The 12,930-nt window shown below is 32.5% G+C and overlaps 1 protein-coding gene across 1 annotated transcript in view; it reads right to left on the minus strand.

The window, feature by feature from the left end:
* The window catches only part of Cul1 (cullin 1), a 191,129-nt gene that overhangs the window by 2,829 nt on the left and 175,370 nt on the right, over positions 1-12,930 (minus strand). The window lies entirely within an intron of this gene.

Below are 12,930 nucleotides of genomic sequence, written 5' to 3' on the forward strand. Positions count from 1 at the left end.
ATTATTATTTTTATTTAATGTTCCTATTTAAACTTATAAAACTTAATATTATTTGAAAATTAGTACATGCCATAAATCATTATTTTATTATAATATAAAATGTACCCTCTAAAAATGCTTATACTGTACTATCATCCTGAAACACTTACATATTTTAATATAATTTCAAAAGTACTTTAATATAATTTTAACATTTCAATAGTGTCAATTCTGAGCATCTATCTTCACTTTAATGAGGTCAGGTCCGTCCTGCATGGAGGGGAGAAAACTAGTTTCTCTCTTTCATTGAGTTACATATTATTTAATCTACAGTATTATTATTATTATTATTATTAATTATTATTATTAATTATTATTAACCCTTAAACGCCGAGCCTCTATTTACAAAAACGTCTCCCGTATGGCGGCGGCGTTCGGTGAGTTAGCGCCGAAGCTGGAAAAAAGTTTTTTTCAAAAAATCACAGCACGCTTAGTTTTTAAGATTAAGAGTTCATTTTTGGTTTCTTTTTTTTTGTCATTGCCTGAAGTTTAGTATGCAACCATCAGAAATGAAAAAAAATATCATTATCATATATAAATATTGGAATATATGACAGCAAAAAAAAAAACTCATATAATTGTATACAAATTGTGCTGTAAGCACAACGGTTAAAGCTAATGATTTAATTAATTTTTTTAGTTGTATTGTACACTAAATTGCGATGATTTTGGTATATAACAAATTGTAAAACGATCAAAGCAACACAGAGAAAATATTATCACAAAATGATGCATGAATTCATAACGCGCGGACGTAAAAAAATGTTTTTTTCAAAAATTCACCGTTTGTTGAAAAATGAAGCTAATTGATTGAATATTACTAGACTGTAAGTGTTTTAGCTTACAATTGCAGTTTTCAACCATTTCAGTCGAGTTAAAGTTGACCGAAAGTCGAATTTTTTCTATTTATCGTGATTTATATGAAAATATTTCAAAACTGATAAAAGCTACAACCATGATTTATTTTCTGTTGTATTGTACATGAAATTGCGCACATTTTCATATATAAAACTTTATGTAACGACTAACATAAACGGTGCAAATATTACGACAACGAGACGAAAGAATTTCTGAGATGTTCGCCGAGTTACGCAAGACACGTAAGGAAAATGTTTTTTCAAAAATTCACCATAAATCGAAATATTGTGCTAGAGACTTCCAATTTATTGCAAAATGAAGGTAAACAATTGAATATTACTAGAATGTAAGAGTTTTAGCTTACAATTGCGTTTTTTTATCATTTTGGTCGAGTTAAAGTTGACCGAAGGTTGAAATTTTGGCAGTTATCGTGATTTATATGAAAATATTTCAAAACTGATAAAAGCTACAACCATGAGCTATCTTCTGTTGTATTGTACATGAAATTGCACACATTTTCATATATAAAACTTTATGTAACCGCTAATATAGAACAGTGCAAAAGTTACAACAAAATGACGCAAGAATTTCTGAAATTTTTGGCGGAGTTTCCGTGCGGGCGTAAGAAAAAAGTTTTTCAAAAATTCACCATAAATTGAAATATTGTGCTAGAGACTTCCAATTTGTTGCAAAATGAAGGTACATGATTGAATATTACTAGAATGTAAGAGTTTTAGCTTATAATTGCGTTTTTCGACCATTTCAGTCGAGTCAAAGTTGACCGAAGGTTGAAATTTTTTGTAGTCGACGTACGGTACGTCCACTTGGCACCCAACAGACAATTTTAGTTGACGTATGATACGTCCAGTAGGCGTTTAAGGGTTAATACTATCATCATCATTATTATTATTAATCTTAATATTTGAAAACTAGTAAATTATTCTTTCATCACAAAAAATGTATCTAGTCATGAAAATAACATCAAAATACACTAGTTAGCAAGTATTTCCTGATGAATAAGTCCGCGAATTGCCGAATTTTTTGCGAATAATTTATATATACGTTCCACAGAAAATTCCATGAATTGTGAGAATGCAAATATGGGGGGGTTTACTGTATTCAAAACTAAACATTATCCGACACACCCAGACCAGGGACCAAGGTCTAAATACTGTATATATGATTTATAAAAAATGTTTAAAAATTTTAAAAACTGCTCTCCGGTGGTTGGCAATGCTGCACATCAAGAAAATATTGGTAACACTGTTAACATACAAAGTGACTGAGAAAGGGGGAAGCCTAGAGAAGTTTCCAAACTGGGGAGGGGGTCGGATGGCTGGGCACCAGGGAAAGGGGCAGTAAGGCTGTGTAGAGGAACTCACTCAGAAAAGGGGTTGTTTTGGATGGTGGGAGAATCTGAGGAGCTGTTTCCCTGGCTGGGAGGGGGTGGGGATGCAGTGTTGGATGGCCATAGAGGGCTGGGTAAATGTCTACCTGAACATAGCTTGTTTGATGTTGTTACGCTTATTATTTTTTATTTATATTTTACTGTATATATTATTCTCATTTATATTTTTACCGTATTTTATAACTTTTTATTTTTACAAACCAATCATGTGCATAATGTGGGTAAGAGAGAGAGAGAGAGAGAGAGAGAGAGAGAGAGAGAGAGAGAGAGAGAGAGAGAGAGAGAGAGAGAGAGAGAGAGAGAGAGAGAAACAAAACTGAGATGAAGTATCAACAGTGGTAAAATATCCTCATGTACTGTTATGAAGTGTGACAATTATACTTAAGAGTCAACTAACCTTGTAATGAAATACAGTACAGTAAATCAAAGCAAAGCACAAAAGAAAAATGGCAAACCTGACACCGCACTAAGAAACACAAATGAACGCACACACTATGTAAAGACAATAATGTCAACATTGATGAAATACCACTTGCAGATGTAAACACACACATACATAAAAGCTTCCGTGATATTATAAGGTGAAATGAAGAATCAACAATTCCAAACAAAGATGAAAAATCAACAATAGAAAAAAAAACAGAAAATGATTAACTACCTTTTAGTAGTGTCATTAAAACAAATTTGCTGTGGACAGTTGTCACTGGGAAATGCAATATGTGCTATAGATTTAACACAGGGTGTTTTACACAAACAGTTTCCATGACACAGTAGTCTTGACTTACTGAATGAATCTCATTTTCAGTAAACTATACTAGACTAGGCTTTCAAACAAGATTACCAAATTTATGCCTTATGTAACAATTTATAACTATCACTTATATATAACCACTTTACCAAAGAACTGACATAACAGCCAGTATGATGTACAAAAAAAAAAAAAAAAAAAAAAAAAAAAAAATCGGAACCCCTGTTTTGGGAGCAACTCAATACAATACTTAAAATCCATGTATAATGCACAGAGGAATTACCCTTCAACCTCCATTGCAATACCAACTGTACCATTCTCTTGATAGATTCCAATATTGAAACTTTTACACTAAAAACACCTTTCATTCAGTTTGAATGTTTTAACTTTAAAAGGTCTTAAGAAATATTCTTGAGTCTGTTTTTATACAGGATTAGTAAACTATATGTAAACTGGAAAAGTGAAGTTACAGCACTGAAACAATTGTATTCATGGGTAATGTCATCTAATTAATGAGAAAGGTGTGCAAAGCTTACTGTAGTGAAATAAAAATATATCTGAATTTTCAATGAAATGATGTAAAGCTCAAGTGGACTGTATAAAACTCTGTTATTATAATTTTTACGAGAAAGAAATGCACATATTTTTTACATTATGGTACAGTCAAGATGTTGGTGTTTTTATTTAGCATTAATATAATAAGAGGTATGGAAAGGAAGACAATATACTGTATTTTATTTTGTACATATGACGACACAGAATATTTCACTGGAAACAGTATGTTGTATAAAATGGTGTTTTACACACACCTTAAACATCATAGGAAGGGGGAAGAGTCATGATACACATGGCATTTGAAAAATTTGAATTTTGTGAAAATACATGGAGACAGATGACAAAATTGGTATAAAAACCCTACATTAGTTTTACATCTGACTTTGTTTTAAATCATTCTAGCTGGTTGTACTGTTTATTTCTTCAGAAACCCAATGTTCTGTACTGTGCATGTACAGCACATGCCAGTTGAAGTGCATTGTTGTAGAACATGTGTTGCAAAAGCAGTACCCATATTGATTGAATTATCCTATACAGAATATATATTAATCTTTAAACCTTCTTATTATGTCCAATAGGAATGTAATGTGATAAAAGACTATGCACTGTATATAAGCAGAGAATTTTTTCAGTGCATCAGTTCATTACCTGCACTGATAACAAACAACCAAATGAATATACTATCCTAGTCAACAGTATATCAAATACAGAAATCAGTCAAGTCTCTTATTATACCTGTATAAATACGTCGACTACAAAAAATTTCAACCTTCGGTCAACTTTGACTCGACCGAAATGGTAGAAAACCGCAATTGTAAGCTAAAACTCTTACATTCTAGTAATGTTCAATCATTTACCTTCATTTTGCAACAAATTGGAAGTCTCTAGCACAATATTTTGATTTACGGTGAGTTTTTGAAAAAAACTTTTTCCTTATGTCCGCGCGGTAACTTTGCCGAAAATTTCAGAAATTCTTTGGTCATTTTGTTGTAATGTTTGCACCAGTTTATTTTAGTCGTTACATAAAGTTTTATATATGGAAATGTGCGCAATTTCATGTAGAATACAAAAGAAAATAATTCATGGTTGTAGCTTCTATCAGTTTTGAAATATTTCCATATAAATCACAATAAGTGCCAAAATTTCAACCTTCGGTCAACTTTAACGTGACCGAAATGGTCGAAAAAAGCACAGTTTTGAAATATTTCCATATAAATCACAATAAGTGCCAAAACTTCAACCTTCGGTCAACTTTAACGCGACCGAAATGGTCGAAAAACACAACTGTAAGCTGAAACTCTTACATTCTAGTAATATTCAGTCATGTACCTTCATTTTGGCAAATTGGAAGTCTCTAGCACAATATTTTGATTTATGGTGAATTTTTGAAAAAACTTTTCCCTTACATCCGTGTGCGCGGTAACTGCCGAACATCTCAGAAATTCTTTCTTCACTTTGTCGTAATGTTTGCACTGGTTTATATTAGTCGTTACATAAAGCTTTATATAAGGAAATGTGTGCAATTTCATGTAGAATACAACAGAAAATAACTCATGGTTGTAGCTTTTATCAGTTTTGAAATATTTCCATACAAATCACGATAAGTGCCAAAATTTCAACCTTCGGTCAACTTTAACTCGACAGAAATGGTCGAAAAACGCAATTGTAAGCTAAAACTCTTACATTCTAGTAATATTCAATCATGTACCTTCATTTTGCAACAAATTGGAAGTCTCTAGCACAATATTTCGATTTATAGTGAATTTTTAAAAAAAAAACTTCTTCCTTACGTCCGCGCGCGGTAACTCGGCCGAACATCTCGGAAATTCTTCCGTCACTTTGTCGTAATTTTTGCACCGTTTTATATTAGTCGTTACATAAAGTTTTATATATTAAAATGTGTGCAATTTCATGTAGAATACAACAGAAAATAACTCATGGTTATATCTTTTATCAGTTTTGAAATATTTTCATATAAATCATGATAAGTGCCAAAATTTCAACCTTCCATCAACTTTAACTCGACTGAAATGATCGAAAAACGCAATTGTAAGCTAAAACTCTTACATTCTAGTAATATTCAATCATGTACCTTCATTTTGCAACAAACTGGAAGTCTCTAGCACAATATTTCGATTTATGGTGAATTTTTGAAAAACTTTTTCTTTACGCTATGTGCGTAACTCGCCTAACATCTCAGAAATTCTTTCGTCACTTTGTCGTAATGTTTGCACCGTTTTATTTTAGTTGTTACATAAAGTTTTATATATGGAAATGTGCGCAATTTCATGTAGAATACAACAAAAAATAACTCATGGTTGTAGCTTTTATCAGTTTTGAAAAAATTCTACTTTCGGTTAACTTTAACTTGACTGAAATGGTCGAAAACTGCAATTGTAAGCTAAAACACTTACATTCTAGTAATATTCAATCATGTACCTTCATTTTGCAACAAACGGTAAGTCTCTAGCACAATATTTCGATTTATGGTGAATTTTTGAAAAAAACTTTTTTTACGTCCGCACGTTACGAATTCATGCATCATTTTGTGATAATATTTTCTCTGTTGCTTTGTTCGTATTACAATTTGTTAGATACCAAATTCATTGCAATTTAGTGTACAATACAAAGAAAAAAATAACTCGTTAGCTTTAACAATTTTGCTCACAGCGCAATTTGTATACAATTATATATGAAATTTTTTTTTGCGCTGTCATATATTTCAATATTTATATATGATAATGATATTTTTTCTCATTTCTGATGGTTGCATACTAAACTTCAGGCAATGACAAAAAAAAAAAAAAATTGAACTCTTAATCTTAAAAACTCAGCGTGCTGTGATTTTTTGAAAAAAAAATTTTTTCCGCTTCGGCGCTAACTCCTGAATGCCGCCGGCATACGACAGACACTTTTGTAAATAGAGGCTCGGCGTTAGAGGGTTAATGAACTGATTTTTCAACATTTTACTCCCGAACTCTTCTATTAGAAAACCTACCAATAATCTGTGACTTCAGCACCAATGCATGGTTTACTATGCAGATCTTAGTGAAATGATTTTTCAACAATTTATTTCTGAAACCTTTTGTTTGTTAGAAAACCTGAATATAATCTGTGACTTCAGTACTAAAGCATGGTTTACTATGAAGGTCTCAAGGAACTCACTTTTTAACAATTTATTCCTGATGAAAACTTTCTAATGATTGCAACTTAAGCACCAAAGCATGGTTTATTATGCAGATCTTGAGGAACTGGTTTTTCAACCACTGATTCCTCAAGATCGTTTGAAAACCTGCATATAATCCATGACTTCAGCACCAATACATGGTTTACTCTGCAGATCTTAAGGAACTTCTCTTTTCAACAATTTATTCATAAATTTTTCTGTTGCCATAAAGTTCTTTGTTTTAAAGTTTTCAGTAAGGTCTATAATGTGTATGTATTTGCTGTTTACCGCAATCCAAATATCAACACTTCTATACGTCTGTTTCTTGGAAAGGATTAGTATGGCTCAGTCTCAGGATTCCAAAGCTTCATTTGTTATTTGTGGAGACTGTAATGTAAAGCACAGCAAGTGGCTAAATTTAAATTCCACAGATCAACATGGCCAGTCTGCTCAAGTTCTGTGTATCCTCCTGTTTTGTTCAGGTAATTGAGGAACCCACGCATATTTCTGGTAATAGATTAGATCTCATATTCACAGATGTTCCAGCTATTGTAAAATCCAAGGTTTGTGAATATATGGCACTTCTGGTCATTGTGCCAACGAGATTGGCATATCTGTCAATCAATATACTAGTTCTAATGCCACCATTGGAAAAAATGTCTGGCTAAAATCTAGAGCCAATTGGGATCACATTATTGGAGCTTGTCAAGCACTTAATATTTCAGATGCTAGATAAGAGCCTGATCCTAAGAAGTTAAATGCTGATGGCTATTTTAATAAGGTTTGTCTCTAGAAAGGTCATCAAATTTGGGACAAATGACCAGCAATGTCTTGATACATATGGACGAGCTTACGATGACAAACAGACCAAATTCATTCAACACATGGAGACGAAATTGTACAAGTTAAAATTTTACTTTTTTTGTTGAATCTCACCGTGCTGCTAATAGAACTTCCGTAAAGCCAAGAGAAATTACAATAATTCCTTGAAGAGGAAACTTGAAGGAATTACTCAGCCTCGTCTGTGGTGTACCAAATTGGCATCATCTATCTTTGGGTCAGGCTCACCTCCCATCCCACCACTATTAACAGATGATGGTAGATTGGTTACTGGCCCTAGGGCGATATCTATATATGTGCCTATAAATACCTATAAATATACTGTATTTCATTATTTTTATAAGAGTATGAATAATACACCAACGTAGAAACATTTCAACTATAGCTCATGGTGAAAGATGAAAAATGAAGAATAAAACATGATAAAAATGATAGAATTCAGCCGCATATGTAGAAGCCTAGGCTGAGACATGAACTCATAATGGTCAATGTCCAGAACAACTCCGCGGTGAGATATAAGAAAATAGGTCACACTATAATTTTCACAATATAAAATAATAAAACTTTATCTCTGAACACTTTTTGAGGAGATTCACCATATCCGAGATATTATTGATTATCTAATCGGCATCCTGAAAATTTTCTAAGTTGTTTGTTTACATCCAGTAGCCCTTGGTATTATTACAGTTTTTTCGGATATCTAATATTTTTTTACTTGCTATCATATATTTTTGTCATGATTCATAATGAAATACTTTACGCATCTTCCGCAAATTAAGAGTTACGGAGATATTTGCCGATGAATATTGTGCCTTGTTGTTATCGCAAGGATGCGTTTATGCTGCCATGTCAGTTTTTCTGCTGATGTTTTTGTTTTTGTCAATGTATTGTGGGTGAAAATGCCTAATCGTCTTTTGTTTTTCGTTATGAATTATAAGTACGGTACAAATGCTGAAACCTGATTGGTTGCTTTGTTTCAAGAATATCCAATTAATGCGATTTTGGAATAAGCCGGCTTTTTACAAAAGTGCGCTTCAGTTGACTGCCATGGATTCCGTCATTGCACGCCTGCAGTGGGTGTTCTCTGTCTTACTTTGAGGCTATTGGTCGCTTTTCCATGGACATTACAATGGAACTCCACAGGTTGTGAATACCTTTCTTCGTGAACATTTAGTACTACCATCTATTTAAGGTAAGTGAAGTGGTTAATGAAAAGGGTAACATTGCAGTTTCGGCCGTGAATTTCATAAAATTAACTAGACGTTAGGGGTAAAAGTTCCTGTAACCCTGTGGCACTTGACCAAGCCAGCAGCTTAAATTACCGCTTGCCAGAATATACGAGCTTGCAACAATCATTTAAAATGTGCATAAGTTTTTATTTCCCAAACTGAGAGCGGTACCCATGGCGGCCATGTATCTCTGGTAGAAATAAAGGTCAGATTCGTTGAAAGTACACTATTTAAGCTAGGGAAAATGTAATTTTATATCGCAAATGAATTTGACGAAACTGTAAATTTGTACTTCGTGTACTTGATCTTACTGGAGTTAGTTCGAAAATGAGGTTTTTTACTGTAATGTTTCTCAGAAAGAGTGTAATGTTTCTCAGAAAAACTAGTTCCCCATCGAATGAATTTTTTTGACTTATAAGGTTAGACAATACCTTAAGCAACCCCCCTCCATAGCTAATATGGCAAAATTGTGGGTGTTTCTCATCATAAGAAGTGGTCTAAAACGCTTTAAATATGAAAATATTACATTTTACTTTTAATTTTGGTACTTTATGCATGCGGAGTTCTTCTGGACATTCACCCTCATAATTGTTAAGTAAAGAGAAGTGGAGTCTCTAAATTGAAAAGTAAGAATTTTTCTTTTTTCATATTTTTTAATTCTAGTTATTTATTCATTATAGTTTATAATTATCTATAATATTAATATACTGTTAAATAAATGTAAGATGATTAAGATCAACAGTAAAAAAATAGTGGGACAATTAAGACCCTAAGTTCACTAGCACATTTGTTTTCAACAAAAACATTCTGTAAATTGCAAAAATATACACAATAAAAAAATTGTAATTCAACTTGTGAATTTTAACGATAAGTAAGACTATAAAATACATTTCATCATATCAATCTTGGAGAGGGTTGTTTTTTATTGTTACTGACGTCGCCATCAGTTTACAGTCGTAAATCTGAGGACGGTCCGGGAATAGAATTTGCAAGTGATGACACTTTACAATGACAGATGTTGTGGGATTTTTCATACCACTATATTAAAGTTAAATTATTGTTGAATTCATGTTTTCATGAAGAAATAATTATACAAAGCAAATTATAGAGTAATTTTTTCCATCAGCAGTCACATAATCACGATCATGGCAATGTTCAAACTTAGTGCCGTCACAACATACGTCTAAAATAGATCAGAAGTAGAGGGCTGTCATTGGCCGGCAGATCTCCATGACAGAGAAGCTGACAATGGCATAAGTGCATGTGTTTTGAATATATTATAGTTTTTATTAGTTACATGAATTACATGATTACAAGAAGAATAGAATGAATTCCTTCTTATTACTTCAAGTGCAAAATTGTTGGTTCAGAGATTCTTCAGCAACAAAACATATATAAATATATACAGGTAGTCGTCGACTTACGACGGCATTAGGTTCTGACAGAGCGGTCGTAAGTCGATCTCGTCGTAAGTCGACCAACCACATATGTACATGTATTCTGTACCTACCGTATATTATCCATTATATATTATATCCTAAGTATGACTAGCCTACATATACATTTTATATTATCCCAAAAATGTGCATGTATAGTACCTATTATTACGTTTAGCATATGAAATCTTATCAAGCTTGAACTCCTTGATTAATACTTACATTTATTGCTGTATTTAACATTTTTATTGTAGGCATTCAAACCATCTGTCTGGTCTGTTTACATTTTCTTATCCGCCATTTGCATTGCCAATCGGCTACACGTATGACGTATTATTTACTTTTATTTATTTACAGGTTTGAATTAAATACATACCGTATTTTTTGCGTATAAGACACACTTTTTAACAAAAAAATGGCCTAAAAAAATCCCCTGCGTCCTATGTACATAATGTAGGCTCAAAATTTAAGAACTTTGGCCGAAATTATACATGAAACGTCACGTAGATGTTGTAGCCTTGCCTAACATTCGGTGTTATCCTAATAACCTATTAAAAAACAAAGTTTATTATAATTATTTATCATTATCACACTTACCATCACCGCAATTGCTACTGCTAGTATTATAATCAATATCTATGTTGTTATTATCGATATTTTCATTAAAATGTGTTAATATCACAATCGCCGTCTACAGCGGATCGCCGCATTCCACATTTACAGACTTACAGTACGTGTGCTGCCACCTATTGGTGATTATCTCGCGAGCTTTACAGATAACAAGGCTTCGTTCAGTTGGTAGTTGGCAATTCCTGCTAACATTCTCTTTACGCATAACAACATGGCTTCGATCAATTGGTGGTTGACAATTCCTGCTACCATTCTCTTTAGGCATATTAACAAGGCTTCGTTGAGTTGATACTTCGTAACTCGTGCTAGCATTCTCTTTTAAGAATAATAACATGGCTTTGTTCAGTTGCTCACGAGACTCGAGCCGTTACATAGGAAACATTTTTATTTACTGGATTTTACCCCTTGATTGCATACTTTTATAATATATAATGGATATATATAACATATATTACCGTAGGTAACATCTTTATTAATGTTTTTGTTGATTCTGCCGGTAAGAAACAATGTTTACAAATGAATGTGTTGCAATCTATTGGTAAACCTATGAGGTAGCTTTCAGCAGCAGACGAAACATTCGATCACAGTAAATGGCAGATTGTATAATACATATTTTGATAAATATAAATATGGTAAATAACTTCTTTATTAATGTTTTTGTTGTTTCTGTTGGTAAGAAACAATATGCATATGATAACCTAATACTACAGTTTTTACTTACCAAAATCATATGAGCATAGGCTAGGAAACCTTATTTTTTTCCCTTCAATGTCCTGCTGAAATTGGGGTGCGTCCTATGCAGACATGCGTCTTATAAGCCATCAAATACGGTAATTTGTTATTACATTTGATTTATTTGCAAAAAATAGAAATACAAAATACATTACAAAAATATGAATCTTTTACTATTTTCGAACAACACAAACACCCTGAACGCTGCCAAAAGCTGAGCATCTCTCGGATATGAGCACGCTGCCGGTAGCGGGAAAAAGTATCGTACGCGCGCTCGACGTATTTTAACAAAATATAAAATTAAATATTATTATATTGCCGTAGCCGTCGTAAAGTCAGTCGGTCGTAAGTTGCATAGGTCGTAAGTCGACGACTACCTGTATGTATATATATGTATATATGTATATGAATATATAAATATGAATATATATAATATATGTATATATGAATATATATATATATATATATATATATATATATATATATATATATATATATATATATATATATATATATATATATATATATATATATATATATATATATATATATATATTACAGCACTGTTTCTCTATATGTCTTTAACTGTACAGTAGATAATTTTGAATTGATCTAATTTTACCTGTACTGTTTACAAACTGTAAATGCGCAGTTCTAAAGCATAGAGACATGGAGCATTTCAGAACAAAGAGAAAGTGACAGAATAAAAAAGTTTGTAAAAACAAGGCTGAGAAGACATCTAAAAATAGATTGGTGGAATGGGGGAGAAAGTCACACACTATATTCTTAAGTCAACCATTTATTTCTTTTTTTAAGGGTAATGTATTAAGCTAACTCTCTCTCTCTCTCTCTCTCTCTCCATAATAATTCATAAATAATATAACTTGGCATTTCAAGTAAGGACAATCTCTCTCTCTCTCTCTCTCTTGTGTTATTCTCTCAGTCTCTGTAATAACTGATAAATAATTTCACTCTCTTAAGTAAGGACAACCCTTGAACGAGGCGATTCTTTACCGTTCGTGTTGGTTCTCTCTCTCTCTCTCTCTCTCTCTCTCTCTCTCTCTCTCTCTCTCTCTCTCTCTCTCTCTCTCTCTCATTCATTCATAGTTAGCACTCACAAATTTTTACAACTTATTAATTCTTTGTACATCTTTACCTATACAGTAGATAGTTTAAATTTATCTAATTTGACCTGTATCATGTACGAAGTGTAAACGCGCTAGTGTTGCAAATACGTTCTAAAACATACATAATAACTAAGAATTGTATTAGTCAAAATATAAAACACT

Source organism: Macrobrachium rosenbergii, chromosome 21 (assembly GCF_040412425.1).
Source record: "Macrobrachium rosenbergii isolate ZJJX-2024 chromosome 21, ASM4041242v1, whole genome shotgun sequence".
Classification (NCBI taxonomy): domain Eukaryota; kingdom Metazoa; phylum Arthropoda; class Malacostraca; order Decapoda; family Palaemonidae; genus Macrobrachium; species Macrobrachium rosenbergii.